Source organism: Chiloscyllium plagiosum, unplaced genomic scaffold, assembly GCF_037043375.1.
Source record: "Chiloscyllium plagiosum isolate Xiang-an unplaced genomic scaffold, Cpla_swu_hap1 HiC_scaffold_3, whole genome shotgun sequence".
NCBI classification, from domain to species: Eukaryota; Metazoa; Chordata; class Chondrichthyes; order Orectolobiformes; family Hemiscylliidae; genus Chiloscyllium; species Chiloscyllium plagiosum.
Window position 1 is genome coordinate 123,058,051 of NW_028270141.1, and position 13,572 is coordinate 123,071,622.

The window sequence follows — 13,572 nt, forward strand, 5'->3', positions numbered from 1 at the left end:
TTGCCTGGCACAAGACAAGTGCAGAGGGGTGACTTGAGCAGCCACTGCTGGCGGAAAAAGCCTACTGCACCTGGTATTCCCAGGCGGACGCCCATCCAAGTAGTAACGAGGCCTGAGTCTGCTTAGCTTCCTAGATCAGACGAGATCGGGTGTTTTCAGACTAGTATGGCCGTAGGCGCTGGCCCCTGCCTTTTCTCCCTACTTCAAGGCGTGCTGGCCAGCCACATTTTCTTTCTTGCTCTTTCTCTTTATCCCCTTTGGCTTTTTTTTCTCTTTTCTCTTTGTTCTTCCTCCTCCGTGCGTGCTTCCCTCCCTCCGTCCCTCCAGCTGCCTTTCAGCCAGCCCTTGCCCACCAGGCTCCTGCAGTCTCCCACATCCCCACACAGGCCAACTGCAAGCCCTCCCCCTGCTTCATAGGGCCGCAGCCTGCATTCTCTCATCCTTCCACACTCCTCCACCCCTCCATTTCGGAATGCCAGGCACTGACCAGTGGGGTACCGCACGGATCAGTACTGGGACCGCAGCTTTTTACGATCTATCTTCAGGATATACAAGATGGTATTAGCAATAACATTCGTAAATTTCATCAGCTGGGTGGCAGGGTGAAATGTGATGAGGATGTTAGGAGATTACAGGGTGACCTGGACAAGTTAGGTGAGTGCTCAGATGCATGGCAGATGCACTTTCACGTGGATAAATGGATCCTTATCCACTTTGGTGGCAAGAACAGGAAGGCAGATTACCACCTAAGTGGAATCAATTTAGGTAAAGGGGCAGTACAGAGAGATCTGGGGGTTCTTGTACACCACTCAATGAAGGTAAGCATGCAGGTACAGCAGGTAGTGAAGAAGGCTAATAGCATGCTGGCCTTCATAACAAGAGGGATTGAGTATAGAAGCAAAGAGGTCCTTCTGCAGCTGTACAGGGCCCTGGTGAGACCACACCTGGAGTACTGTGTGCAGTTCTGGTCTCCAAATTTGAGGAGAGACATTCTGGCTATTGAGGGAATGCAGCGTAGGTTCACGAGGTCAATTCCTGGAATGGCGGGATTACCTTACACTGAAAGACTGGAGCGACTGGGCTTGTGTACCCTTGAGTTTAGAAGACTGAGAGGGGATCTGGTTGAGACATATAAGATGATCAAAGGATTGGACACTCTGGCGGCAGGCAACATGTTTCCGCTGCGGGGTGAGTGCCGAAACAGAGGACACAGCTTAAAAATACGGGGTAGACCATTTAGGACAGAGATGAGGAGAAACTTCTTCACCCAGAGAGTGGTGGCTGTGTGGAATGCTCTGCCCCAGAGGGCAGTGGAGGCCCAGTCTCTGGATTCATTTAAGAAAGAGTTGGATAGAGCTCTTAAGGATAGTGGAATCAAGGGTTATGGAGATAAGGCAGGAACAGGATACTGATTAAGGATGATCAGCCATGATCATATTGAATGGTGGTGCAGGCTGGAAGGGCAGAATGGCCAACTCCTGCACCTATTGTCTATTGTCCGCCTTTCCTGACTGCCACCCGCAGACAGCGTGCAGCCCCAATCCCTTTCTTTCCGCCTTTCTTGCTGATTTTGGCAGCGCTCCGCTCTCCTCCCCTCCGTGTCTCGTGCCTGCAGGAGACTGATGCCAGGCACAGCAGCAGCAGCAAAAATAACCTGCCGCTCCATTGCCTGGCACAAGACAAGTGCAGAGGGGTGACTTGAGCAGCCACTGCTGGCGGAAAAAGCCTACTGCACCTGGTATTCCCAGGCGGTCTCCCATCCAAGTACTAATCAGGCCTGAGTCTGCTTAGCTTCCGAGATCAGACGAGATCGGGCGTTTTCAGACTAGTATGGCCGTAGGCGCTGGCCCCTGCCTTTTCTCCCTACTTCAAGGCGTGCTGGCCAGCCACATTTTCTTTGTTGCTCTTTCTCTTTATCCCCTTTGGCTTTTTTTTCTCTTTTCTCTTTGCTCTTCCTCCTCCGTGCGTGCTTCCCTCCCTCCGTCCCTCCAGCTGCCTTTCAGCCAGCCCTTGCCCACCAGGCTCCTGTAGTCTCCCACATCCCCACACAGGCCAACTGCAAGCCCTCCCCCTGCTTCATAGGGCCGCAGCCTGCATTCTCTCATCCTTCCACACTCCTCCACCCCTCCATTTCGGAATGCCAGGCACTGACCAGTGGGGTACCGCACGGATCAGTACTGGGACCGCAGCTTTTTACAATCTATCTTCAGGATATACAAGATGGTATTAGCAATAACATTCGCAAATTTCATCAGCTGGGTGGCAGGGTGAAATGTGATGAGGATGTTAGGAGATTACAGGGTGACCTGGACAAGTTAGGTGAGTGCTCAGATGCATGGCAGATGCACTTTCACGTGGATAAATGGATCCTTATCCACTTTGGTGGCAAGAACAGGAAGGCAGATTACCACCTAAGTGGAATCAATTTAGGTAAAGGGGCAGTACAGAGAGATCTGGGGGTTCTTGTACACCACTCAATGAAGGTAAGCATGCAGGTACAGCAGGTAGTGAAGAAGGCTAATAGCATGCTGGCCTTCATAACAAGAGGGATTGAGTATAGAAGCAAAGAGGTTCTTCTGCAGCTGTACAGGGCCCTGGTGAGACCACACCTGGAGTACTGTGTGCAGTTCTGGTCTCCAAATTTGAGGAGAGACATTCTGGCTATTGAGGGAATGCAGCGTAGGTTCACGAGGTCAATTCCTGGAATGGCGGGATTACCTTACACTGAAAGACTGGAGCGACTGGGCTTGTGTACCCTTGAGTTTAGAAGACTGAGAGGGGATCTGGTTGAGACATATAAGATGATCAAAGGATTGGACACTCTGGCGGCAGGCAACATGTTTCCGCTGCGGGGTGAGTGCCGAAACAGAGGACACAGCTTAAAAATACGGGGTAGACCATTTAGGACAGAGATGAGGAGAAACTTCTTCACCCAGAGAGTGGTGGCTGTGTGGAATGCTCTGCCCCAGAGGGCAGTGGAGGCCCAGTCTCTGGATTCATTTAAGAAAGAGTTGGATAGAGCTCTCAAGGATAGTGGAATCAAGGGTTATGGAGATAAGGCAGGAACAGGATACTGATTAAGGATGATCAGCCATGATCATATTGAATGGTGGTGCAGGCTGGAAGGGCAGAATGGCCAACTCCTGCACCTATTGTCTATTGTCCGCCTTTCCTGACTGCCACCCGCAGACAGCGTGCAGCCCCAATCCCTTTCTTTCCGCCTTTCTTGCTGATTTTGGCAGCGCTCCGCTCTCCTCCCCTCCGTGTCTCGTGCCTGCAGGAGACTGATGCCAGGCACAGCAGCAGCAGCAAAAATAACCTGCCGCTCCATTGCCTGGCACAAGACAAGTGCAGAGGGGTGACTTGAGCAGCCACTGCTGGCGGAAAAAGCCTACTGCACCTGGTATTCCCAGGCGGTCTCCCATCCAAGTACTAACCAGGCCTGAGTCTGCTTAGCTTCCGAGATCAGACGAGATCAGGCGCTTTCAGACTAGTATGGCCATAGGTGCTGGCCCCTGCCTTTTCTCCCTACTTCAAGGCGTGCTGGCCAGCCACATTTTCTTTCTTGCTCTTTCTCTTTATCCCCTTTGGCTTTTTTTTCTCTTTTCTCTTTGCTCTTCCTCCTCCGTGCGTGCTTCCCTCCCTCCGTCCCTCCAGCTGCCTTTCAGCCAGCCCTTGCCCACCAGGCTCCTGTAGTCTCCCACATCCCCACACAGGCCAACTGCAAGCCCTCCCCCTGCTTCATAGGGCCGCAGCCTGCATTCTCTCATCCTTCCACACTCCTCCACCCCTCCATTTCGGAATGCCAGGCACTGACCAGTGGGGTACCGCACGGATCAGTACTGGGACCGCAGCTTTTTACAATCTATCTTCAGGATATACAAGATGGTCTTAGCAATAACATTCGCAAATTTCATCAGCTGGGTGGCAGGGTGAAATGTGATGAGGATCTTAGGAGATTACAGGGTGACCTGGACAAGTTAGGTGAGTGCTCAGATGCATGGCAGATGCACTTTCACGTGGATAAATGGATCCTTATCCACTTTGGTGGCAAGAACAGGAAGGCAGATTACCACCTAAGTGGAATCAATTTAGGTAAAGGGGCAGTACAGAGAGATCTGGGGGTTCTTGTACACCACTCAATGAAGGTAAGCATGCAGGTACAGCAGGTAGTGAAGAAGGCTAATAGCATGCTGGCCTTCATAACAAGAGGGATTGAGTATAGAAGCAAAGAGGTTCTTCTGCAGCTGTACAGGGCCCTGGTGAGACCACACCTGGAGTACTGTGTGCAGTTCTGGTCTCCAAATTTGAGGAGAGACATTCTGGCTATTGAGGGAATGCAGCGTAGGTTCACGAGGTCAATTCCTGGAATGGCGGGATTACCTTACACTGAAAGACTGGAGCGACTGGGCTTGTGTACCCTTGAGTTTAGAAGACTGAGAGGGGATCTGGTTGAGACATATAAGATGATCAAAGGATTGGACACTCTGGCGGCAGGCAACATGTTTCCGCTGCGGGGTGAGTGCCGAAACAGAGGACACAGCTTAAAAATACGGGGTAGACCATTTAGGACAGAGATGAGGAGAAACTTCTTCACCCAGAGAGTGGTGGCTGTGTGGAATGCTCTGCCCCAGAGGGCAGTGGAGGCCCAGTCTCTGGATTCATTTAAGAAAGAGTTGGATAGAGCTCTCAAGGATAGTGGAATCAAGGGTTATGGAGATAAGGCAGGAACAGGATACTGATTAAGGATGATCAGCCATGATCATATTGAATGGTGGTGCAGGCTGGAAGGGCAGAATGGCCAACTCCTGCACCTATTGTCTATTGTCCGCCTTTCCTGACTGCCACCCGCAGACAGCGTGCAGCCCCAATCCCTTTCTTTCCGCCTTTCTTGCTGATTTTGGCAGCGCTCCGCTCTCCTCCCCTCCGTGTCTCGTGCCTGCAGGAGACTGATGCCAGGCACAGCAGCAGCAGCAAAAATAACCTGCCGCTCCATTGCCTGGCACAAGACAAGTGCAGAGGGGTGACTTGAGCAGCCACTGCTGGCGGAAAAAGCCTACTGCACCTGGTATTCCCAGGCGGTCGCCCATCCAAGTAGTAACCAGGCCTGAGTCTGCTTAGCTTCCGAGATCAGACGAGATCGGGTGTTTTCAGACTAGTATGGCCGTAGGCGCTGGCCCCTGCCTTTTCTCCCTACTTCAAGGCGTGCTGGCCAGCCACATTTTCTTTCTTGCTCTTTCTCTTTATCCCCTTTGGCTTTTTTTTCTCTTTTCTCTTTGCTCTTCCTCCTCCGTGCGTGCTTCCCTCCCTCCGTCCCTCCAGCTGCCTTTCAGCCAGCCCTTGCCCACCAGGCTCCTGTAGTCTCCCACATCCCCACACAGGCCAACTGCAAGCCCTCCCCCTGCTTCATAGGGCCGCAGCCTGCATTCTCTCATCCTTCCACACTCCTCCACCCCTCCATTTCGGAATGCCAGGCACTGACCAGTGGGGTACCGCACGGATCAGTACTGGGACCGCAGCTTTTTACGATCTATCTTCAGGATATACAAGATGGTATTAGCAATAATATTCGCAAATTTCATCAGCTGGGTGGCAGGGTGAAATGTGATGAGGATGTTAGGAGATTACAGGGTGACCTGGACAAGTTAGGTGAGTGCTCAGATGCATGGCAGATGCACTTTCACGTGGATAAATGGATCCTTATCCACTTTGGTGGCAAGAACAGGAAGGCAGATTACCACCTAAGTGGAATCAATTTAGGTAAAGGGGCAGTACAGAGAGATCTGGGGGTTCTTGTACACCACTCAATGAAGGTAAGCATGCAGGTACAGCAGGTAGTGAAGAAGGCTAATAGCATGCTGGCCTTCATAACAAGAGGGATTGAGTATAGAAGCAAAGAGGTCCTTCTGCAGCTGTACAGGGCCCTGGTGAGACCACACCTGGAGTACTGTGTGCAGTTCTGGTCTCCAAATTTGAGGAGAGACATTCTGGCTATTGAGGGAATGCAGCGTAGGTTCACGAGGTCAATTCCTGGAATGGCGGGATTACCTTACACTGAAAGACTGGAGCGACTGGGCTTGTGTACCCTTGAGTTTAGAAGACTGAGAGGGGATCTGGTTGAGACATATAAGATGATCAAAGGATTGGACACTCTGGCGGCAGGCAACATGTTTCCGCTGCGGGGTGAGTGCCGAAACAGAGGACACAGCTTAAAAATACGGGGTAGACCATTTAGGACAGAGATGAGGAGAAACTTCTTCACCCAGAGAGTGGTGGCTGTGTGGAATGCTCTGCCCCAGAGGGCAGTGGAGGCCCAGTCTCTGGATTCATTTAAGAAAGAGTTGGATAGAGCTCTCAAGGATAGTGGAATCAAGGGTTATGGAGATAAGGCAGGAACAGGATACTGATTAAGGATGATCAGCCATGATCATATTGAATGGTGGTGCAGGCTGGAAGGGCAGAATGGCCAACTCCTGCACCTATTGTCTATTGTCCGCCTTTCCTGACTGCCACCCGCAGACAGCGTGCAGCCCCAATCCCTTTCTTTCCGCCTTTCTTGCTGATTTTGGCAGCGCTCCGCTCTCCTCCCCTCCGTGTCTCGTGCCTGCAGGAGACTGATGCCAGGCACAGCAGCAGCAGCAAAAATAACCTGCCGCTCCATTGCCTGGCACAAGACAAGTGCAGAGGGGTGACTTGAGCAGCCACTGGTGGCGGAAAAAGCCTACTGCACCTGGTATTCCCAGGCGGTCTCCCATCCAAGTACTAACCAGGCCTGAGTCTGCTTAGCTTCCGAGATCAGACGAGATCAGGCGCTTTCAGACTAGTATGGCCGTAGGCGCTGGCCCCTGCCTTTTCTCCCTACTTCAAGGCGTGCTGGCCAGCCACATTTTCTTTCTTGCTCTTTCTCTTTATCCCCTTTGGCTTTTTTTTCTCTTTTCTCTTTGCTCTTCCTCCTCCGTGCGTGCTTCCCTCCCTCCGTCCCTCCAGCTGCCTTTCAGCCAGCCCTTGCCCACCAGGCTCCTGTAGTCTCCCACATCCCCACACAGGCCAACTGCAAGCCCTCCCCCTGCTTCATAGGGCCGCAGCCTGCATTCTCTCATCCTTCCACACTCCTCCACCCCTCCATTTCGGAATGCCAGGCACTGACCAGTGGGGTACCGCACGGATCAGTACTGGGACCGCAGCTTTTTACAATCTATCTTCAGGATATACAAGATGGTCTTAGCAATAACATTCGCAAATTTCATCAGCTGGGTGGCAGGGTGAAATGTGATGAGGATGTTAGGAGATTACAGGGTGACCTGGACAAGTTAGGTGAGTGCTCAGATGCATGGCAGATGCACTTTCACGTGGATAAATGGATCCTTATCCACTTTGGTGGCAAGAACAGGAAGGCAGATTACCACCTAAGTGGAATCAATTTAGGTAAAGGGGCAGTACAGAGAGATCTGGGGGTTCTTGTACACCACTCAATGAAGGTAAGCATGCAGGTACAGCAGGTAGTGAAGAAGGCTAATAGCATGCTGGCCTTCATAACAAGAGGGATTGAGTATAGAAGCAAAGAGGTCCTTCTGCAGCTGTACAGGGCCCTGGTGAGACCACACCTGGAGTACTGTGTGCAGTTCTGGTCTCCAAATTTGAGGAGAGACATTCTGGCTATTGAGGGAATGCAGCGTAGGTTCACGAGGTCAATTCCTGGAATGGCGGGATTACCTTACACTGAAAGACTGGAGCGACTGGGCTTGTGTACCCTTGAGTTTAGAAGACTGAGAGGGGATCTGGTTGAGACATATAAGATGATCAAAGGATTGGACACTCTGGCGGCAGGCAACATGTTTCCGCTGCGGGGTGAGTGCTTAAACAGAGGACACAGCTTAAAAATACGGGGTAGACCATTTAGGACAGAGATGAGGAGAAACTTCTTCACCCAGAGAGTGGTGGCTGTGTGGAATGCTCTGCCCCAGAGGGCAGTGGAGGCCCAGTCTCTGGATTCATTTAAGAAAGAGTTGGATAGAGCTCTCAAGGATAGTGGAATCAAGGGTTATGGAGATAAGGCAGGAACAGGATACTGATTAAGGATGATCAGCCATGATCATATTGAATGGTGGTGCAGGCTGGAAGGGCAGAATGGCCAACTCCTGCACCTATTGTCTATTGTCCGCCTTTCCTGACTGCCACCCGCAGACAGCGTGCAGCCCCAATCCCTTTCTTTCCGCCTTTCTTGCTGATTTTGGCAGCGCTCCGCTCTCCTCCCCTCCGTGTCTCGTGCCTGCAGGAGACTGATGCCAGGCACAGCAGCAGCAGCAAAAATAACCTGCCGCTCCATTGCCTGGCACAAGGCAAGTGCAGAGGGGTGACTTGAGCAGCCACTGCTGGCGGAAAAAGCCTACTGCACCTGGTATTCCCAGGCGGTCTCCCATCCAAGTACTAACCAGGCCTGAGTCTGCTTAGCTTCCGAGATCAGACGAGATCGGGCGTTTTCAGACTAGTATGGCCGTAGGCGCTGGCCCCTGCCTTTTCTCCCTACTTCAAGGCGTGCTGGCCAGCCACATTTTCTTTCTTGCTCTTTCTCTTTATCCCCTTTGGCTTTTTTTTCTCTTTTCTCTTTGCTCTTCCTCCTCCGTGCGTGCTTCCCTCCCTCCGTCCCTCCAGCTGCCTTTCAGCCAGCCCTTGCCCACCAGGCTCCTGTAGTCTCCCACATCCCCACACAGGCCAACTGCAAGCCCTCCCCCTGCTTCATAGGGCCGCAGCCTGCATTCTCTCATCCTTCCACACTCCTCCACCCCTCCATTTCGGAATGCCAGGCACTGACCAGTGGGGTACCGCACGGATCAGTACTGGGATCGCAGCTTTTTACAATCTATCTTCAGGATATACAAGATGGTATTAGCAATAACATTCGCAAATTTCATCAGCTGGGTGGCAGGGTGAAATGTGATGAGGATGTTAGGAGATTACAGGGTGACCTGGACAAGTTAGGTGAGTGCTCAGATGCATGGCAGATGCACTTTCACGTGGATAAATGGATCCTTATCCACTTTGGTGGCAAGAACAGGAAGGCAGATTACCACCTAAGTGGAATCAATTTAGGTAAAGGGGCAGTACAGAGAGATCTGGGGGTTCTTGTACACCACTCAATGAAGGTAAGCATGCAGGTACAGCAGGTAGTGAAGAAGGCTAATAGCATGCTGGCCTTCATAACAAGAGGGATTGAGTATAGAAGCAAAGAGGTTCTTCTGCAGCTGTACAGGGCCCTGGTGAGACCACACCTGGAGTACTGTGTGCAGTTCTGGTCTCCAAATTTGAGGAGAGACATTCTGGCTATTGAGGGAATGCAGCGTAGGTTCACGAGGTCAATTCCTGGAATGGCGGGATTACCTTACACTGAAAGACTGGAGCGACTGGGCTTGTGTACCCTTGAGTTTAGAAGACTGAGAGGGGATCTGGTTGAGACATATAAGATGATCAAAGGATTGGACACTCTGGCGGCAGGCAACATGTTTCCGCTGCGGGGTGAGTGCCGAAACAGAGGACACAGCTTAAAAATACGGGGTAGACCATTTAGGACAGAGATGAGGAGAAACTTCTTCACCCAGAGAGTGGTGGCTGTGTGGAATGCTCTGCCCCAGAGGGCAGTGGAGGCCCAGTCTCTGGATTCATTTAAGAAAGCGTTGGATAGAGTTCTCAAGGATAGTGGAATCAAGGGTTATGGAGATAAGGCAGGAACAGGATACTGATTAAGGATGATCAGCCATGATCATATTGAATGGTGGTGCAGGCTGGAAGGGCAGAATGGCCAACTCCTGCACCTATTGTCTATTGTCCACCTTTCCTGACTGCCACCCGCAGACAGCGTGCAGCCCCAATCCCTTTCTTTCCGCCTTTCTTGCTGATTTTGGCAGCGCTCCGCTCTCCTCCCCTCCGTGTCTCGTGCCTGCAGGAGACTGATGCCAGGCACAGCAGCAGCAGCAAAAATAACCTGCCGCTCCATTGCCTGGCACAAGACAAGTGCAGAGGGGTGACTTGAGCAGCCACTGCTGGCGGAAAAAGCCTACTGCACCTGGTAGTCCCAGGCGGTCTCCCATCCAAGTACTAACCAGGCCTGAGTCTGCTTAGCTTCCGAGATCACACGAGATCGGGCGTTTTCAGACTAGTATGGCCGTAGGCGCTGGCCCCTGCCTTTTCTCCCTACTTCAAGGCGTGCTGGCCAGCCACATTTTCTTTCTTGCTCTTTCTCTTTATCCCCTTTGGCTTTTTTTTCTCTTTTCTCTTTGCTCTTCCTCCTCCGTGCGTGCTTCCCTCCCTCCGTCCCTCCAGCTGCCTTTCAGCCAGCCCTTGCCCACCAGGCTCCTGTAGTCTCCCACATCCCCACACAGGCCAACTGCAAGCCCTCCCCCTGCTTCATAGGGCCGCAGCCTGCATTCTCTCATCCTTCCACACTCCTCCACCCCTCCATTTCGGAATGCCAGGCACTGACCAGTGGGGTACCGCACGGATCAGTACTGGGACCGCAGCTTTTTACAATCTATCTTCAGGATATACAAGATGGTATTAGCAATAACATTCGCAAATTTCATCAGCTGGGTGGCAGGGTGAAATGTGATGAGGATCTTAGGAGATTACAGGGTGACCTGGACAAGTTAGGTGAGTGCTCAGATGCATGGCAGATGCACTTTCACGTGGATAAATGGATCCTTATCCACTTTGGTGGCAAGAACAGGAAGGCAGATTACCACCTAAGTGGAATCAATTTAGGTAAAGGGGCAGTACAGAGAGATCTGGGGGTTCTTGTACACCACTCAATGAAGGTAAGCATGCAGGTACAGCAGGTAGTGAAGAAGGCTAATAGCATGCTGGCCTTCATAACAAGAGGGATTGAGTATAGAAGCAAAGAGGTCCTTCTGCAGCTGTACAGGGCCCTGGTGAGACCACACCTGGAGTACTGTGTGCAGTTCTGGTCTCCAAATTTGAGGAGAGACATTCTGGCTATTGAGGGAATGCAGCGTAGGTTCACGAGGTCAATTCCTGGAATGGCGGGATTACCTTACACTGAAAGACTGGAGCGACTGGGCTTGTGTACCCTTGAGTTTAGAAGACTGAGAGGGGATCTGGTTGAGACATATAAGATGATCAAAGGATTGGACTCTCTGGCGGCAGGCAACATGTTTCCGCTGCGGGGTGAGTGCCGAAACAGAGGACACAGCTTAAAAATACGGGGTAGACCATTTAGGACAGAGATGAGGAGAAACTTCTTCACCCAGAGAGTGGTGGCTGTGTGGAATGCTCTGCCCCAGAGGGCAGTGGAGGCCCAGTCTCTGGATTCATTTAAGAAAGAGTTGGATAGAGCTCTCAACGATAGTGGAATCAAGGGTTATGGAGATAAGGCAGGAACAGGATACTGATTAAGGATGATCAGCCATGATCATATTGAATGGTGGTGCAGGCTGGAAGGGCAGAATGGCCAACTCCTGCACCTATTGTCTATTGTCCGCCTTTCCTGACTGCCACCCGCAGACAGCGTGCAGCCCCAATCCCTTTCTTTCCGCCTTTCTTGCTGATTTTGGCAGCGCTCCGCTCTCCTCCCCTCCGTGTCTCGTGCCTGCAGGAGACTGATGCCAGGCACAGCAGCAGCAGCAAAAATAACCTGCCGCTCCATTGCCTGGCACAAGACAAGTGCAGAGGGGTGACTTGAGCAGCCACTGCTGGCGGAAAAAGCCTACTGCACCTGGTATTCCCAGGCGGTCTCCCATCCAAGTACTAACCAGGCTTGAGTCTGCTTAGCTTCCGAGATCAGACGTTTTCAGACTAGTATGGCCGTAGGCGCTGGCCCCTGCCTTTTCTCCCTACTTCAAGGCGTGCTGGCCAGCCACATTTTCTTTCTTGCTCTTTCTCTTTATCCCCTTTGGCTTTTTTTTCTCTTTTCTCTTTGCTCTTCCTCCTCCGTGCGTGCTTCCCTCCCTCCGTCCCTCCAGCTGCCTTTCAGCCAGCCCTTGCCCACCAGGCTCCTGTAGTCTCCCACATCCCCACACAGGCCAACTGCAAGCCCTCCCCCTGCTTCATAGGGCCGCAGCCTGCATTCTCTCATCCTTCCACACTCCTCCACCCCTCCATTTCGGAATGCCAGGCACTGACCAGTGGGGTACCGCACGGATCAGTACTGGGACCGCAGCTTTTTACAATCTATCTTCAGGATATACAAGATGGTCTTAGCAATAACATTCGCAAATTTCATCAGCTGGGTGGCAGGGTGAAATGTGATGAGGATGTTAGGAGATTACAGGGTGACCTGGACAAGTTAGGTGAGTGCTCAGATGCATGGCAGATGCACTTTCACGTGGATAAATGGATCCTTATCCACTTTGGTGGCAAGAACAGGAAGGCAGATTACCACCTAAGTGGAATCAATTTAGGTAAAGGGGCAGTACAGAGAGATCTGGGGGTTCTTGTACACCACTCAATGAAGGTAAGCATGCAGGTACAGCAGGTAGTGAAGAAGGCTAATAGCATGCTGGCCTTCATAACAAGAGGGATTGAGTATAGAAGCAAAGAGGTTCTTCTGCAGCTGTACAGGGCCCTGGTGAGACCACACCTGGAGTACTGTGTGCAGTTCTGGTCTCCAAATTTGAGGAGAGACATTCTGGCTATTGAGGGAATGCAGCGTAGGTTCACGAGGTCAATTCCTGGAATGGCGGGATTACCTTACACTGAAAGACTGGAGCGACTGGGCTTGTGTACCCTTGAGTTTAGAAGACTGAGAGGGGATCTGGTTGAGACATATAAGATGATCAAAGGATTGGACACTCTGGCGGCAGGCAACATGTTTCCGCTGTGGGGTGAGTGCCGAAACAGAGGACACAGCTTAAAAATACGGGGTAGACCATTTAGGACAGAGATGAGGAGAAACTTCTTCACCCAGAGAGTGGTGGCTGTGTGGAATGCTCTGCCCCAGAGGGCAGTGGAGGCCCAGTCTCTGGATTCATTTAAGAAAGAGTTGGATAGAGCTCTCAAGGATAGTGGAATCAAGGGTTATGGAGATAAGGCAGGAACAGGATACTGATTAAGGATGATCAGCCATGATCATATTGAATGGTGGTGCAGGCTGGAAGGGCAGAATGGCCAACTCCTGCACCTATTGTCTATTGTCCGCCTTTCCTGACTGCCACCCGCAGACAGCGTGCAGCCCCAATCCCTTTCTTTCCGCCTTTCTTGCTGATTTTGGCAGCGCTCCGCTCTCCTCCCCTCCGTGTCTCGTGCCTGCAGGAGACTGATGCCAGGCACAGCAGCAGCAGCAAAAATAACCTGCCGCTCCATTGCCTGGCACAAGACAAGTGCAGAGGGGTGACTTGAGCAGCCACTGCTGGCGGAAAAAGCCTACTGCACCTGGTATTCCCAGGCGGTCGCCCATCCAAGTACTAACCAGGCCTGAGTCTGCTTAGCTTCCGAGATCACACGAGATCGGGTGTTTTCAGACTAGTATGGCCGTAAGTGCTGGCCCCTGCCTTTTCTCCCTACTTCAAGGCGTGCTGGCCAGCCACATTTTCTTTCTTGCTCTTTCTCTTTATCCCCTTTGGC

The 13,572-nt window shown here is 51.8% G+C and overlaps 7 non-coding genes and 2 pseudogenes across 7 annotated transcripts; all 9 read right to left on the reverse strand.

Annotated features, from left to right (window-relative positions):
- Window positions 1-58: 58 nt before the first annotated feature.
- On the reverse strand, window positions 59-177 carry LOC148150815 (5S ribosomal RNA; annotated as a pseudogene).
- Window positions 178-1,723: 1,546 nt separating this feature from the next.
- LOC148150816 (5S ribosomal RNA) lies at window positions 1,724-1,842 on the reverse strand. The gene has a single exon (XR_015756701.1). It is a non-coding gene; the product is annotated as a 5S ribosomal RNA (ribosomal RNA).
- A 1,546-nt stretch (window positions 1,843-3,388) lies between these two features.
- Window positions 3,389-3,507, reverse strand: LOC148150817 (5S ribosomal RNA). The gene has a single exon (XR_015755860.1). It is a non-coding gene; the product is annotated as a 5S ribosomal RNA (ribosomal RNA).
- A 1,546-nt stretch (window positions 3,508-5,053) lies between these two features.
- LOC148150818 (5S ribosomal RNA) lies at window positions 5,054-5,172 on the reverse strand. Its single transcript, XR_015755557.1, has one exon. It is a non-coding gene; the product is annotated as a 5S ribosomal RNA (ribosomal RNA).
- A 1,546-nt stretch (window positions 5,173-6,718) lies between these two features.
- On the reverse strand, window positions 6,719-6,837 carry LOC148150819 (5S ribosomal RNA). Its single transcript, XR_015756691.1, has one exon. It is a non-coding gene; the product is annotated as a 5S ribosomal RNA (ribosomal RNA).
- Window positions 6,838-8,383: 1,546 nt separating this feature from the next.
- LOC148150820 (5S ribosomal RNA) lies at window positions 8,384-8,502 on the reverse strand. Its single transcript, XR_015756345.1, has one exon. It is a non-coding gene; the product is annotated as a 5S ribosomal RNA (ribosomal RNA).
- A 1,546-nt stretch (window positions 8,503-10,048) lies between these two features.
- Window positions 10,049-10,167, reverse strand: LOC148150821 (5S ribosomal RNA). Its single transcript, XR_015756283.1, has one exon. It is a non-coding gene; the product is annotated as a 5S ribosomal RNA (ribosomal RNA).
- Window positions 10,168-11,713: 1,546 nt separating this feature from the next.
- Window positions 11,714-11,822, reverse strand: LOC148150822 (5S ribosomal RNA; annotated as a pseudogene).
- A 1,546-nt stretch (window positions 11,823-13,368) lies between these two features.
- Window positions 13,369-13,487, reverse strand: LOC148150823 (5S ribosomal RNA). Its single transcript, XR_015755920.1, has one exon. It is a non-coding gene; the product is annotated as a 5S ribosomal RNA (ribosomal RNA).
- Window positions 13,488-13,572: the final 85 nt, after the last annotated feature.